At 33.1% G+C, this 18,511-nt stretch overlaps 1 protein-coding gene across 1 annotated transcript in view; it reads right to left on the reverse strand.

The window, feature by feature from the left end:
• Positions 1-18,511, reverse strand: part of LOC141554703 (ankyrin repeat and SOCS box protein 3-like) — a 437,022-nt gene that overhangs the window by 391,142 nt on the left and 27,369 nt on the right. The gene's annotated exons all lie outside the window — the stretch shown is intronic.

Genomic DNA, 18,511 nt, shown 5'->3' on the forward strand with positions numbered 1-18,511 from the left:
AAAAAATGTGATATTTTTGAGAGAAAATGATAGCTGAAATTTATAAGGAGCTGACATAATTTTGTAAATAAGGTGCATGTTTCCAACAGATAAATGATGAAAACCTAAATATAAAATAAAAATGTGTGTTCTGACACTCCAGTGTAGCTTCATTTTAAGGCATAAAGTGACTATATATTTTCATTTGAAAGCTCTGCCTCGAAACATTTCTTGTTGCCCACTGCTAATCCCTAAAATTGCATAATTTGTTTGTGCTAATATGTTTGTCCTAAACACTGACTTTCCTCCTCAGACCTTTTAAAAAAATTAAAATAATTCTGTGAGGAAAAAAAGAAAATCAGACCTCCAAAACCTTAGTTTGTATTAGTTGTAATGAATCTCTTTTCTCCCTAACAAAAAAGTACAAGAGACGTTAGGCAATGAAAAAAAAGGAAAAAGGAATAATTTTTAAAAGAGAAAGAGAATAGACATGGTCAAAGATAAATGTTGCTTCTTTTTTATACCCCAAATCCAGTCATTCAAAAATCCTGTCAGTTTTTTCTTTGTGTTATCTCCTGCTTAAATTCTTTCCTTTTCATTCCTGTTGCCACCACACATTCCTTGCCTTTATCACTTCAAATCTGAACTGAAATGGTCTCCTTAAAAAAAATCCTTGCTTTCTTGCATTTCTCCAATTCATTCTATCTACTATTACTACTGCTACTGCTACTATTATTACTACTACTATTGTTACTACTACTAGTAGTATTACTACTATGACTATTACTATTACTACAGCTATTGCTATAGCTGCTACTACTATACTACTACTATTACTATTACGACTATTACTACAGCCACTACTATAGCTGCTACTAGTACTACTACTGCTACTACTGTTACTACTACTACTACTGCTGCTGCTACTATTACTACTACAACTTCTACTACTACTACTACTGCTATTATTACTACTGCTAATACAACTGTTACTACTACTTCTACTATTACTACTACTGTTATTGCTACTACTACTACTATAGCTGCTACTACTATTACTACAACTACTGCTACTACTATGATTACGATTACTATTACTACTGTTACTACAATTACAATTTACTACTATTACTGCTACTACTACTACTATTACTACTAATACTGCTACTACTACCAATACTATTACTACTACTGCTACTACTACAGTTACGATTGCTACTACTACTACTACTATTATTGCTGTTACTACTAGTACTATTACTACTGCTGCTACTACTATTACTACTACTACTACTGCTACTATTACTATTACTATTATTACTACTGCTACTACTATGATTACTACTACTACTACTATTACTACTAGTAGTACTATTACTACTACTGCTATTACCACTACTATTTCTACTACTACTACAGCTATACTACTACTATTACTACAACTATTACTGCTACTATTACTACTGCTACTACTACTACTATTTCTACTACATTCTACTAAATACCAAATCTTTCCAAAATGCCATTTTTATATTTTTACTTGTCTTCATCCCACCTCCCCTAACTGCCCCAAACCCACCATTCTTAAACCTATTGTTTTAGAATTCTATTAACTCTTTCACAGGCAGCAAAGGAGACAGGAGGAATAGTTTTTGCCTCCCCATCCAGCTGCAATATATAATGATCTTGAGATATTTTTCCATTCTCAGTGACTATCTTGTGAATTGAGAGTCCCTGGGCCTTTGAACAAGTACCACATCTTCACAGGGATATATTCCCTGTAACTAAACTATTTCTTGGGGGAGATGACAACTTTGGATGACAATCCAAAAAGATACTAAAACCAAAATGACTAAGAAAGCTCAAATCTTGTACTTGACTGGCTTAGCATCTAGACTTGGTGAATAGTTTAGGCAGGCAGACCTAAAGTGAAAGTAAATTTTCTATTTTCTAAAGTTCAATATAATCATTGTTATAAGTTGTTTTTTTGTTTTAGGTTTTGTTAATGTTTATAATCATGTTGTGTTTTAAGCATTTATTTGCAGGTGGAGGAAATAATGAGTTGTTCTATTTCTGGTATCAACTGTGTATATTAAGTATCTCTCCTGGAAGGGATCATGGATATAAGCCATACCTAAGCTTTGTTTCAGGAAGAATTTTCTTCAGAATTCTTGAGTAGGTACATAGAGAGCCAGAAAGACAAGAAACAAAAATCCTGATACTCTCTCATTCTGTACAAGATGCCTCCAGGATGATCTCACGTCCTTTTGAAGCCATATCTACAGCCCCTTTTCTACAAGGAACCACCTTGAATTATACAACTCTTTAGTCTATCATTAATGAACTTCCATAATCTGACCCCAATCTACCTTTCCAGCTCTATTTCTTACTCTGTCCTCCATTCTTTCATAAATCCTATTGTAGAGGGCCGGAACTCTGGAGGTGTTAACTTAGTAGAATTGATGAGATAATGGTTCTCTAGTTCACATATATCTAGAATGATATAATGATATAATCACTACTCTAATTTGATATAATGATATAATCACTCTAGATTGGCTTATACTCAGTATACTGTAATGATGTAATTGTAACAGAGTATTTAAGAACTGGTGACAAAGTCAGACTCAGACAGACTGGTTCAGACTGGCAGACTGGCAATCTGCCTGAGGAGACTGGATCAGACTATGACAAGACACAAACTGTGAAGGAGACAATAAAGACTTTGGACTCTATTCTTGTCCATCCTCATGGTGACTAACCTGCCGAGACCAAGGCCCTTCTGGAGGATCTCCAGAAAGCTAGTCCAAACATTACACCATATCATTCTTAGAATCCGGGAGGTTTGGGAGTCATTTGCATAGAACTAATTGAAGCCACAGGAATTGCTAAATTTACCAAGAGAGTATAGAGAGGATAGAGAGCATAAAGAAGGAGGAGGTCAGTGCTGTCACACATATCACCAGTTTAAGGGTAGAAGTTGGAGATGAATTAGAAAAAATTATGGAAAAGGAGGGGTCAGGAATGTAAAAAAAAAAAAAAAAAAAAAAAAAAAAGCTTCCAGGAGAGGGTGATTGATTAAGAGTGTCAGATGCTATGTGCAGAAAGGTAAAGGAAGAGGACTGAGAAAAGTTCATTGGATTTAGGGATTAACATATCACTGACAAATACCACAGTCCACTTAAAAGGAGAGCCCAAAAGATTGTAAGTATCATTTTAGTGGATTCTACACTACCAAAAGCAATCAAATCCCCCTTTCACATATTTAAATCAAAATCAAAAATGTCAATCTCTTCCTTCCCTTCCCCTCAAAAAAAAAAAATAAATAAAATAAAGGAAAGCAAGAATCTTGGCCAAATAAGCATAGTTAATTAAGTACTTAAAGAGCACAATTACTTCCCTGTAAAGGAATATAGTGACATTTGAACCCTTGTGTTCCTTTATAGTGGTATCCAAGGCAACCCATATCCTGATGCCAGTCCCATATGTGCTTTTCCTTTAAAAAAATTTTTTTAAGTTAACCTCTACAGTACAACTTAGATTTTCACAAAGCAAGAAACCTGATTATGCCAAAGTTTCGTGAATTATTCATTCTACATGAAGTGAGAAAGATCAAATTTAATTATGTTCTGAGAGGGCATCTTCCCTAAAATTAGTAAATATACTTGTCTACCAAGCTGTTTTAAGAACAGGTTATTGTGGGCTTTCTTCAGAACTACATCTATATGCTAAGAAGCAAGTGTATATGTGATTGTGAAGGAGAGTAAATACACTAGCTATATTCCTTTCCAGCTAGGGTCTTCTTAAAACTGACTTCTGAAGACTGAGGCATAGATGGCATATAAATTCATATAAATTAGCAGCACCTGATTTTTTTAAAAGTGGCCTCTGGTTTAAAAAAAAGATTTTAGAAAATTGATCTTACATTAAAAATGTATAGTCACACATAAAACAGTTATAGGCTATTAGCTAATGAAAAAATATATATTTTATTTGAGAGCTGTCTTACTGTTAGTGCATATCAAATTGGCTAGGCTGACAAACCTGGTATTCTAATCAATAGCAGTTCTAGGCAGAATGACCTTTCGATATACATTTTTTCTAATGATTCTACAAATTGGACAACTAGTTGCCAAATATATGGGCCAGAATGTTCTTGCTTTTAGCCCAGAGCAACAAAATTGGTCTAAACTAAAAACCTCTGAAGACCCTTCTAAACTCTGAGATTCTAAGATTCTATGAAAAGTCATTACAAGACCAAATTTTCAGAATTTAAATATTTTATTCTATAATCATATTTTTAAAGCCTGTATTTTTATCCTATGCTTCCAGTATATTTCTTTCCTTCAAGTTTCAAACACATTTTCAGTATGAGTTTAAAAAACATGCAAAGGAAAATATCTGTTTGGAGGAAAACCATGTCCATACATATAAAGTATGGACAGCAGGAACAACTTGGATTTGCACTCATATTTTTTTTTAAATGAACATTCTTCAGAAAAAATCATGTACTGAATTATAGTGATTATAATATTAATTCAACCAGGACTAGTGTGTGTGTGTGTGTGTGTGTGTGTGTGTGTGTGTGTAGTGGGCTTTTTAAAAAATTATCTATGTGGTCTTTATATTCTCTTTATAAATAGTAGTCATATCAATTCTATACAGAATTCTTGACTATGGACATAAGGAAGCCAGAGAGATGAAGGAAAAAAAATACTGATATCCTCTCATTCAGTTCAGGATGTCTCCAGGAGGAATTCAAATCCACTTGAGGATTTGAGAGGTTGATAACTTTGCTCCTTGAAATCAAGGCTTTTTTCTTATATTCCTTTCTTTTGATTTATGTCACTCTCTCCCCAAAATGTTCATAAATGTCTGTTTGACCCTCCTATGCACTCTCTCCATTTCAATTTGTAGTTATTTGTATGCATGTCTTATGCCCTTGCTAGATTGTAAGGACTTGATTATATATATGTGTATATATATATATATATAATGTAATCTTATATGTCTTAGTCATATATTATATATAGTTTAGTTTTGATAATTATATGTAATATATAGTAATATCTTACATATAATATATATCTTAGTTTTAATGCCTAGCATACTGTTTTTAAAATTCGCTTTTGAATTGATTAGAATTGAATTGTTGAATTGAACTGAAATTTCAAGAAATTTGATTATCTAATTTGCTTTGGCAACTCATTTTCCTAAGTGAATTAAAGTGAACTTATTGCTATTAAAATTTAATTTTATAATGTTAGTAATACCATCACTTTTCATTTAAATGATAAATGGATTGATATATTTACATTTTCTTTCATTCTTTCATCCAATCAGTCAATAAGACCTAAGAGTAACTGACAAACCTCAAGCCTGTAGGTGAGTTATGGGGATGTCTACTCCAAGCATGTAAAGACTTTTCCTGGTGGAATGGGCACATGAGAACAATTTGCTTCAAAAGTCTTTAAAGTGGCTGAAGCAGGTACTGAGGAGTGTTTAGATCTTGTACTGCATCTAGGGTCATTGCTAGTTGTCTTGACTTTTGTCCTGTCACTGGACTTCAATGACTTAGGAAGAGAGAATACAACTGACCACTTTGAGCCACTCTGCCTCACTTAAATCCAATTCACCCACAAATCAAGACATCATCTTTGTGGTGTTATTGATCCTCTTTGAAAACAAAAGACAAACAATAATATTCTCCATCTTCATTTTCATCATTTAGAAATAACTTTGTTTTTATCCACATACCTATCAAGTACTTATCTATATACATGGTATAAATATGTATCTGTGTGTTTTTGTATACTGCCTATACTTTTTTTCTCAACACAATATGTAAATTCCTTGAGATCCTGAATTGTTTTGTTTTTGACTTTGTGTTCCCTAAACCTACAACAGTGATGGCCACATAACAGGCATTTAATAAATACTCATTGAATGAATAAATGGTTTATACTAATAAAAAATGCAATAAATATCCTTAAAGATATGAAATTTTGACTATTTTCACAATGAATATTTCAAAATTTGCATTTTAATTTCATTTGAGTTACTCATTGGAAAAATAGTAATATTTATAACTTCTTGGCACTTAATATCACATAATATAGCATAAGAAAATTTTTAAAGGTTATTCTATGGAGGAAAAAGAAATCTGTTCACATGATTACCCATTAACCACATCCCTCTTCAGTGCTAGTTTTTAAGACCCAATAGGACATAGACTCCACTCCAGATGTTTAAACATCTAATTTCCATCAATACCTAGTATCAGTCTTTCAGAATTGTGTTAAATAAATCTTTTAAAATGAAATTATTTTAGTCATTCTACAAATCCATGTCTACTATGTACAGGTGCTTTGGGAATACAGATAAACTGAAAATATAATTTATAACTTCAAGGATTTTAAAACTTATTTAGGAAAATGGGATATATATATGTATATGTATACATATATATATAAATATAAAGTTGCAAAGTAATAGTTATGTGCCACATGAGGGATATGTATAATAAATAATGTGAGAATTCAGAAGGAAAAGATATGAGACTCAGATATCAGAGTAGGCTTCAGAGGAATCATCAGACCCAAAATGAACTTTGAAGGACTGACAGTATTTAATAAAGGCAAAGAGGAATAAGTGATAAGATATAGAAATAATGGGAGCAATTTTATAAGGCATGTTCAGGGTCAAGTAGGGGAATACTAAGAAAAGCAGGTTAGAAAGCAAGCTGAAGGATTTTTAGCAGAAGAGACAAGATATAAGGTATCTTAGGAATATTTGTCTGATCAGCATCTATGGTAAATGACCAGTGAAATAGAGGAAAAAAAATGCAAAATTAGTCCTTGGTTCTGTGTGGCTTCTTTCTACTTCTATAGTGACAGAGTAATAGAAGGATGTCAGAAGGTACTAAAAATAATAACAGTTCTTAGATAATCCATAAGCACTAATTTAACTGTTAGTCTTCTTCATTTGTAATTTTGTCCAACAATTAATGAGAACTTATGGACCTCCCATTGGGATATCATGAAACCTTCCTTCAAGAAGAGGAGCAAGTGCCAATTCAGTCAGCAAGAAACACGGTAGCGAGAACTGAACATTGCTATATCTTGACAAACAGGAAACAATTGCTTATAAACATAGCAATCATTTCAAAGTCAAGTGGTCTGTATGCTGTGAGATCAAAGAATTACAGCAAAGATCAAAGTGTATATAATAAATCTGAAGAAAGGATAAAGATGAGAAGACTGCATGTAATTAAAATAGCTCCAAATGGACCTGATTAAACAAGTTATCAAGTATGAAATAAAGAAATACATTCACTATCCCTCAGAAAATTTTAGCTTATGCAAAACACTTCCAGGCTATGAATATAGAGCACAAAATCTGGAGTCACAAGGCCTTGAGTTCAAATCCAACTTAGGTCACTTTCTAACTATGACCATGGTTAAGTCATTTAACCAGGATTGCCTCAAAAACAAACAAATAAAAAAACCTCTTCTCAAAAGGAAATAAAAGATTAGGAACCACCTTGGTCAATAGATACCTAAATTTATTGCCAAAGGGTGACACTAGTTTAGAATATAAATTTATTTGCAAAATTTTAAGGGGAAGATAACACAAGATTACAAATACTACCACATAAAACACTGGAAAAGTTCAGAGAAAATAAGACTATAGAGAACTTGACATGAGATCCAGTTAATCCCAATAGTCCTAAGAATATCTGTAGATGAAACTAGAAGGACAAATTGATACATAAGGATATATCATTTTTTAAATAATCCATTTCTATTAGTAATAACAATGGGACCAACACATTATGAATATATTACCTCATCAACCAAGAAAGCAAAGTTATTAGGAGTCCCTGAACCTAGCCAAATAAATGAAGGAGAAATTTGTGCTAAAGGCCACAAAATTTTAAAAGGTTCCCAAAAATTAGTTCTTAAGATAATTCCAATTAGAGGCTCATTAGGAAAACAAAAGCAAAATCTAAAATAATCCTCCACCCTCAAAAATCTTACATTCTAATGGGGGCAAACAATACAAATGGGGAATGGTGGCCAAGGTAGACTTTTTGATCTAGAGAGGTTACCATCATGAGTGATACCTGGGCAAAAGATTGACATATCCTACCCAGGAACAACCCAGCAGAGTTTATTTGATCATGATTCAGTGTTCCAGAACTACAAAGACTGATGAGAAAAAGGTATCAAAGGCTGAGTTATTGTTATTGTGAAGGCTATGAAGAAAATAACCAGAGTACAGATAATTCCTTTCTTCATTAAATGTGATCAAGAAAATATAATCAGAATTATTGATTCATTAATGAATGAATGAAAAAGGATTTATTAAGCATTTACTATATTTGAGGCAGTGTGCTGGACATTAAGATTCAAATATATAAAAATAGTACTTGCCCTTAAGAAGATTATGTGGGGAACAAAACATATAGGACAGTGGTGTCTAAAAAATAGAATTTTGTTCAGAAGAGTCATTTAGCTGGTACACAGGATAGAGTGCCAGACCTGGAGACAGGAAGATCTGACTTCAAGTCTAGTATGTGTGAGAGCCTGGATAAACCACTTAAATTTTGTTTTCCTCAATTTCCTCATCTGCAAAATGGGGATAATAATACCTACCTTACAATGTTGTTGTAAAGATCAAAATATATAAGATAATAATTGTAAAAATCCTAAGCACATATTAAATGCTTTAGTTATTTCATCACATCATTGTAGTGGTGGTAAGCTGATACATAGAAATGTCAGCTGATATATATGTTTACAGAAGTAATAGAAATATTTGATTACCATGTTCAAAGTACAAAAGGAGAGAATGTTGTGGCAAGAGGGAGGCATGAAGCACTCATTTCTCCTCTCCATATAATTTTATTTAAATGGTCCAAATACTGTTTTTATTGTTATTATTACAAGTATTAGGAAGAAGAATGTCCTGGTCATGTAGTTAGAAAGAAAAACTACAGATGGTTAGTCTAAGCGCTATACTGATATTTCTAAGATATTAAAAGGAAGTTCAGTGCTTTGGAGGATTCTTTTGTAAATTGGTTCTTGAAATAAGTGAAAATTTTCATAAGATGGTAATAACAAAAAGGCTGTGATTTCCATTGGTTAAAGAAGTACTCTTACCAAATAGATGGCTCTTTGATGGTGACTAACTGCTGCCAAAAGGTAGAGAAGCACAAGAGCCCTATCTCAGACCAGCAGTCCTGCTTCCAGACTATCCTCATGACTATCATCCAGGGAAGCAACACCGAGTCTAGTCATCCCTACCAGCTATCAAACAACTACCATCAACATAGCATTCAAGCCAACTTAACTGAAGCAGCAAGGTGTGCTGGGGAAAACACAAGGACAACATATTCCAGACAAATCAAATCATCAACACAACTTTAGCCATCATCTTCTCCTCAAACCCCAAAAGGATCCTGGATCCAAGAGCCTTTAGAATAGCAATGCTTCTACTGGCAGAGTCCTCAGACTTTACCTTAGGAAACAACTCCTGAGGAGGGAACAATTGTTCCCACAAGTATTACAGTCACATTTCTTGAAGACCTAGAAAATAAAGTTCTTGCTATCAAAGGCTTTGACGTTGTCAAATGCCAGGAACTGACATGATTTTACCAGTAGAAATAACATTGATGAAAGGGCACTGTCATCTGCTTTGCTACTGTACCTTAAGGACCATAAGATTTTTCCATCTGACTTGTAAACTAAAACTTTCCATATATGTTTTCTCCTCCATTATAATATGATCTCCTTAAGAGGAGGAGCTCTCTTATTTTTCTATTTGTATTCCCAGTGCTTTACAAATAGTAATTAAGAAGTGATTCTTTTCACAAAAGTACAAAATCTCATGACAATATACTGTATTTCAACTCCAAAATATTAAAGAATTGTTTTTTTTTTCTACCTACCTTTCCTCCTCTGGATTTTTCTATCATGTCCCAATAACCTCTTTCAATAAAATCACTTTTTCCTGAGAAATCAAACCCATTAGTACTTTTGCTCCTGGGGCACCTCCAACCCACAGATTGTAGCATAGAGAACTCTTCCCAGAATCTCTATTTGATGTCCAGGTAAGTAACCTTACACAGTCCTCTGGACTTCTCCATCATGTACCTTGGTGGAGGGAAGGGGGTGCAACTCTTCCCTTCCTGTTTAGCTTTCTTTTAGCCCTGGGAATGCACATAGTAGGCCCTTAACAAATACTGTCATAGTTGATTTTGGAAAGTCTCCTAATCCAACTGGTATAAACTAGGCACTATGGAAGCTTGGGCAGTTCTCATTTCATCATATAACATCTGTAAATGATGCTATATAAATGTTCTTATCTGCTTTTGCAACAAAATTGAAATCCTTATGCCTCTTCAACAATTCTTCAATATCTAAAATGAAGATTTTTAAAAACATTACATGAATATTTGGGAAGAAAAAGGAAAGATTCGTGGGAAAAAGTGGGTCAGAGCAAACCATGAAATAAAATTGTGAAAGGACCATATGTGATTAAGCTCCCTAACAAATGTCAATGTTATTCTTCATCATTTACCTAGCACTTCATATTTCAGTGTGATTTGCAATTAATTAGCTTTCACAACATCCTTCTGAAGTAGGTCAGCATGGCCCCAATTTTTTAAATGAAGATGGTGAATTATGTGACATGTTCAAGGTCAAAATCACAAGATAGACAATCAAGAGCCAGTTATTTATGAATTTCTATAAACTCCCTTAGTCACTAATAAAACAGCTCCTTACAATGTATATTGCCCTTTGACATTCCAAATAAACTTTCCAAACCCATGCTCATATACACATAGACTCACAGAATCAAATAAAAACTAGTAATATCACAAAAAGATCTGTCCAATAAAAGTATTTCCATGTATGTTGTACAAAAGCCATAGTTAGATTAGTTAGAACTAATTCTAAGCCACAAACCATCCTGTATAAGTACTTTCTTGAATTTACAATACTACATAGCAATTCTTTATAAGGAAAGAGATTATATGATATATATGCCATTCATGGAAAACAAATTGAAATGAGATATTTTTGTTATTCACTCACATCCGACTCTTTGTGGACCAACATGTCCATAGGGATTTCTTGGGATGGGTTGGGATTTCTAGGGTGGTTTGCCATTTCCTTCTCTAGTTTTATATAGGGGTTAAGTGACCTATCCAGGTCACATAGTATCTGAAGTCAAATTTGAACTCTGTTCTGACTGCTGACCCAATGCTCTTATTTACTGTGCCATTTAGCAGCTCCCTTAAAATGACATATAGTTGAAGTTTTTAAAAAGTTCTTCATACCATCTTTAAGTAAGCATGATATTTCAATTCTCCTAGTGCAGTCTACATAAAGTACCTCAAAGATTTAAACAATACTTAAATTTTCAAACGACCACTTTCCCTACTGGACCAGAGATCATATGCAAGAGGACTTAACCTTTTCAGTTCTAGCACTTAACTCCCATTCTGGGCACCTGCTGTTGCGACTTAAAAGTTTAGACAGATGATAAGGTCTAGAGGACCTTAGGATGGCACTCTTCATAGGGGCTCAAGCAGTGTTATGCAAAGTACACCAAGATGCAAGTAGGGAAAATATCCTAAAAATTTTCACATTTGTTTTATTTTGCTCTTGCATTCAATTCTTTATTATCTAAGTCAATGGACAGTACTGGCAAGGGATAATTTTTAATTAGCAGAGAAATTAGCAGCTCACACCTACGACTCCCTTCATTAGCACTGACAAAAAGGAACTCATAGCAATTTAGGAAGCAGGTGAAGCCCCAGAAGACAGAGAACAAAGAAGAAATTGCCCTATAGAAATTTTGAGGGAAAGGAAAACGGATCCCAAAGAATTAATAATCAAGCACTTACTATGTCCCAAGCCCTGGGATAAGTTGTGGAGAAACAAATAGAAAAAAATTGAAAAAGGTCTTACTCTCATTGAACTCATATTCCATCTAATTAGGGAAAATAACCATGCCAGAAAGCTCAGTGCATAGCAAATAAAGATCCAGAAGTCCTAAGGTTTCAGTGTGTGAATGGCAAGGTCAAAGAATCCTCAGTTTACCCCAGTACATCAAATAACATTATCAAGAACCTAAAGAGTTTGGAGTCAGGATATATTTTTAAGGGTTAGAAGACCTTAGCAGGTATGCAGATAAGTGAGTCTTATCTGAATTGTTTCACTTAGGGGAAGAACATTGACAGGAAAGGCTTTCTGGAAGAAACAGACCCAGACCGTAAACTGAACCTCAAAGGATTTTAAGAGACACATATTCCAGGAATGGGTTACAGTCTGAAGGGAGTTAAAATATTGAAGTCAGGGAGAATTAATAGGCCACTTTGACTGGGACATAGATAGGCTGGATTTAACCTGTAAAGGGCTTTAAATAAAAGGTTGAAAAGTTTTCATTTTATCCCAGTGACAATAGGGAGTTACTGAATATTTTTGGGCAAAGAAGTTACACAAACTTTTGCTTTAGAAAAAATATTTCAACATCCATGTGGTTTTAATAACTAGAATTTATTGTATGCTAATTCTCTAAAAATTACCAAATTGCTAAAATTAACCAGAATACATTCCCCAAGCATATCTGCTAATTTACCATTAAAGAAGAAATTAATGTTTGTTGGGGGTGGGGGGAGTTTCACATGAAACTTGAATTCACATGAATCAAAAATGAGCAATTAGATTGAAGCCAAATGTTTTGCTCATGATCACACAAATAGCTAGAGTGGAAAACAAATCTGAACTCCAAAGTCAGCTCTTATCTCTAACACCTAGCACAGTGTTAGGACCAAGTCAATACTTAATAGTTGATTGATTCCTTCCTCTCAACTGCAACCTACTTTCTGGGGAGATGAAATAAATACTTAATGAATAACAAATCCAGTCAAGAGTATTCTCTCTTCTCTCAACCTATATCACAGTTTCTACCAACTATAAGGCACTTACATATGTAGCCTGAAGGGATAAATGAATTAATTACTTGGTAGTGAATCCAGAGTTCCAGAGAACATGGTCCATTCTTCACTCACTACTACATATCTGAATCCCCTGCAAGTAGCTGATTAACTGGGAGAAATGGATTACAAAGTCAGCAAAGAAGTACAGTAGTGATGAAAAGTTTCAATTTTCCCAACATCTGCTAGAACTTTCTCTACCAAAGATAACATAGTTAATAATTTGATTGTCCTTAGTGATTTCATTCCAAAAAACACACATAAATGAAGAAGACTCAGTTCTGGATATGATTCTCAGTAACATAAAGGTGATGGTTACTTAGCAGATGAGATGAAGGTATAGTGGAAGGATGAGTGGAAATGATGCTAACTTGAGGAAGTCACCATTATATCACAGAATTTCTGATATTTAGGATGTCTTGGGTCACTATTATATTGCCTTCGTAAGACCTTTTCTAACTCAGTGGAAATGCATTTCCATGAAAACTTTTTAAAGCAATGATTAAAGGTGAGGAATTTGATTGGATGCATTGATTTGCCCATTTTATACATACATTGAATAGATTCTCTCTTCAAACCAGGGAAGAATCTTAATCTACTTGTTGAATGGGTTCTGTCCTAACTTTTATTCTAATTGAATGGGCTTTTTAGATGCAAAGATATTACACTTGACATTGTTTTCTTTGTTGTGTTATGCTCGCACTTAGCTCACTTAAAGGCAGTAAGGTAGAACAGTGGATGGAATATTGGGTCTGGGGTCAGAAAGACCAGAAATCAAAGCTAGCCCAAAACACCTCTGTTTAGCAAGTCATATAACCTGTTTGCCTCAATTTTCTAAATTGTAAAATGTGGATAAAATATAGCACTTAACTTCTAAGGTTTTTGTGAAGCTCAAATGAGATTATTATTTGTAAAGCATTTAGTACAGTGACTTGCACATAGTAGGTGCACTATTATTTAGTATTGTGAGAGTTGGTAGTAACCCAGAACTTAGTAAAGCAATGCAGAGGCTAATATATAGTATACTTATAGGTGGGGGAAAAAATAAAACAAAACATAACCTCTGAAATGATTCCAAGATACAGAAAATAATAAATTTCTGGGGTGGGGGAGTGAGATAACGTGACATTCCTTTGTGCTGGGAGTGATAATTTCATCTAATTATTTAGGCCATTAATTCCTAGTGATTTTCCAATGAGTCTTCCATTCCATTAAAAGTCAATAACAGTTGTCAGTATGTCTCAGTCCTTTATGCACCTAATTATTGTTGAGTTATATTTTCCCATGGAGTACAATAGAAAAGGCATATCCGCAAGCTGAAGCATTTATCAAGTCAAAACAAACAGTTCAAGAAGTTAACTCCCAAATGAAATATGTGGAACAATACTGCATTTTCCCTGAGTCAGATAGTTTATTATATGTACTAAGCTTAAAAATTAAATTAAAAAAATTTATCAAATCATATATATGATTCCCATCTTTATTCAAAAACATTGTCTAATATATATATATAAAATCCCATCCTAGATCCTTACAAGGTGTTGCAAGAGAAGAGATAAATAAGTTCTTTTTCAAGAACTTAAAATCTCACTGTATGTCACTGTAACCCAGGTTACAAAACTTGGTCAGGAACCCAATTGTCATCTTTGACTCTTTAGCATACATATTTAATCTGCTGTACCAGTTGCCACTAACTGCATCATTACCTCCAATGATTCTTTTTAAGTTAAGTATAAGAAATGTACAAACTTACCTATCAATGGGTCAGGGATATTAATCACCCATAAATATTCTATTTATGTTTTCAAAGGATTTTTGGAACCAATATAATTTGCATTTTTTGCAAACAATGAAATGAAGAATTGATTCTGTCTCCAAACAGCCCAATGAAATTGCTACAAGCCAATATTGGAAAAGAAAATATTTTCTTCAAAGGTTTCTTCCCCACCTTGTATAAATCACATATAAAATATTCATAGTTACACTTGTTAAACTAAAACTTTGCTTATATTACTTTACCCCAGAGCAAAATCTCATTTTTAAATAATTTTAATAGTGTATGATATAATTCATACATTTAGGTCTTTTATGCCTAGAGAACTGAAGATGGTAAGAATGAAAGCTCAAAATAGTTATAAGAATCAATAATTTCAAGAGATCATCTAGAACAGATTAACTTTTAAACACTGACTTTTTTGGACCTCTTCTCATAATAATATTTTTAAATTCAGAAAAATTTATAGACCTACAAAGAAAATCAAAGTCAGCAAAAATTATGTAATTTTTCTCTTATACAAGTTCATAGATCTAAAATCTATAAAAACCCTGTTCTAGGAGAGATTAAAAAAAATGTTCCAACACACACATACAGTTGGCTCAGTTGGCAGGTATTCTTTTTTTGATGATATCAGGCCCCCTGGAACCTGAGATTATATTTTACCTATTTTGTGCAACATTGTGAAATATCTAAATTTCATAATTAATTTTATATTAAGAGTTGGTACATGAGTTTTGTGTTTAAAAATAAATATAAGAATGGAAGGAAGGAAGTACTACACACTATGTCCTTGACATTGTGATAAGTCCTTTATAAATATTATCTCATTTGATCCTCAAAACAACCTGGGAGGCAGGTGCTATTATGGGCAGCTAAGTGGCATATTTGCTAGAATACCAGGCTGGCCTATGAAAGATATCATCCCGAGTTTAACTCTAGCCTCACATACAAACTGCCTTTGTCAAGAAAATACAAAAATGGGATTATGAAGAGTTGGAAAAGACTAAAACAAGTCAACAACAAAAGATACTATTATGATCCCTTCTTTGTAGCTGAGAAAACTAAGGTAGACAGAAGTTAACTGACTTGCCTATGATCACACAGTTAATGAGTATTTGAAGGCCAAATTTGAATTTAGGTCTTCCTGACCATGTTCAGTGTTCTATCCACTGTGCTACCCATTGTCAAAAGGCAACGAACATTAATTGCCTACTTCCTAGTTGCTATATATATCTCACATAATTAAATGTGAATATGTTATTATATATTCACACAATTCACAATATTCACAAACACATGTGAGTATGCACATATCCAGAATTTGTTTAATTAGGCTACATAGGTAATCTAAGGATTTAGGTTTAAATCCTTTACATTCTGAAATAAAAAAATAATAAAATGAAAAAATAAAATTCCAGTTTTGGAAAAGTATTGAAAAACAAAGGCCAATGCATGTCCTTTGTTAATTAACTCTTCCATTAAAACAATACTCTGACTTGGGATTAATCCCTTTAGCTCCTATTATTTGATGCAAATATGCATATTAACCTTAGAATTGATTTTTTTCTTCCTTTTATTTTTAACCACTCATTTCAAATGTAGTCATAACCAATCACTAGATGGACTTTTTTCTCAGCTTATTCCATCAAGTCAGATGCAGGGTATAAATTAGCACCTTTTAATGACTCATGATGGACTTCTATCATTCATATAGGAAACTAGAGAGTAGGAGGTTATGATAACCATTAGATGGTAAAGGAGACATAAACAGATGCTGTTCACAAGTCTCAATGCTCCAATGGCAATTACCACCTGCTCTACTTCAAATGTGCCATGCATGAAATATAAGCTAAGAGACTGAAAAATTCTGCGGACACCAATCTTCACTGCCACAAATGGGTTTTAAATTTTTTCATTAACAATATAGACCACACATGGCAAATCAGAATAACTCAGTGGAAAAGTAACAAGCTGGATATTCAGAAATTTGATAGCACACTGATACATTTACACTCAAAAAGACCCAAAAGCACCAGATATTTTCTTTTCTTTCTCTAAAAAATAGGAATTGCACTCTTTACAGAACCAATAGAGACAAATATTGATTGTTTCTATTCTGCTTACTCAGAATTTAACAGAAGGTTCAGCTAAAATTCCTCTTACAACCAGAGAGAATTAAGTGAGTGATGATTCATCCTTCTTGACCTTCTACATCATGTGGCACTGTTGACCATTTCAAAACTTGAAATTAGAAATACATTCCTTTAAAAATACTTTATAATTCAATATTTTATTAAATCCGATTGACTTTGTTCTGACTTGTTTGGAGTAATAAGTTTTCATTATAAGTGGAAATAGTAAATTTCTCTGTAGCTCCAAAAACACAAAAACAAATTAAGAACATGCTTTACTAAAATTTACTAGGATTTTTATAGAGTTGAAAAGAAAATAAGCATTATATTCTGGCACGTTGAGTAAGATGGCCTATTTCATGTTTAATAGTTGTTCAGTTATATGAATAAACTATTGTATAAACTTACAAATAATGTAGTCTCAAAGCAAACTAACATAAAAATTGATACAATATGAAATAAGGGGAATATTCCTGCTAGAACCAAACTTAAAAGTTTATTCAAGAAAGAAAAGCTAATCAATTTTGAAAAATTAAGTATATGAAGAAATATTGTTATATTTCTTGATACTTTCAATTCAAACTATATTTAGATCATTCACATTACATTTCCTTTGATAGTTGAGTGTAAGCTCAAAAAAATCAAACCACAGCTCATATTTACATAGAATATGGCATTCCTTTCCTGGGCTTCAGTTCTATCCCTTCCAGTAGAACTCAGAAAAAAATCTATTCTTAGATCATTTAGAAACATCAACCAAGCCTCTTATTTACTGACTTGTATCTTCATGTTAATTTTTAGGGAAGAAAAGCAACTGTAGCAACCATGATCCAATGCTACAAACTCAGGGGAAAGATACTAGGAAAAAGTATACTCTTGAAATACCCAAGGCTTTCTCTATTAAAGATTTTTATAACCAATTACTTACACTGAAATTGGCTTCATGAGATTTTATGAAAATACTATAATGGATGGAGTTCTGCAGTTTTTAAAAAACATTAGGTTTAAAACCTTTATAGTAGACAACAGAAACAATTTTAGCCTTACCTAGCCACTGCCATTATCTTCTACCATTTTCCCTAAGCTTCAGGCCCTAATCTTCAAATGTCTGCTCAGGATTTTTCCCCAAATATAGATTCCCATAAAATTATATTTAAAAAAGAAATACTAGAAAACCAAAATATGTTGAATTTCTAATTAGACTCCCTTCCCAATTTTCTTTGTACTCACCATGATTTCTGTGAAGAAGGAAATATATAAGACTATAGTTTCTTTTGAGGCTGACTGAATGTGCTCATCTACTACTTAGGTCCAACTAAGTTCAGTTTTTAAAAACAATAAAAATATATTAAATACCTGAACAAGAAAGGATATTTTTATTCAAGTGAGTAAAATGTTATGTCATTTATCTATTCCAAAGGTTAAGTGGATAAATAAATAAATGAAAAAATAATTTGTTAAAGGCTTACTACTATCTGTCAAGCACTGTGCTAAGTGACATGGGTACAAATAAAAAAAGCAAGATACTTCTTGATCTTAAGGGCTTTACAATCTAAAAGAAAAAGACAATAGATATTATGGATTTGGTGGCCAGGGAGGGAATTTTTTTTGAAA

This window comes from Sminthopsis crassicaudata, chromosome 2, assembly GCF_048593235.1.
Source record: "Sminthopsis crassicaudata isolate SCR6 chromosome 2, ASM4859323v1, whole genome shotgun sequence".
In the NCBI taxonomy this organism is placed as follows: Eukaryota; Metazoa; Chordata; class Mammalia; order Dasyuromorphia; family Dasyuridae; genus Sminthopsis; species Sminthopsis crassicaudata.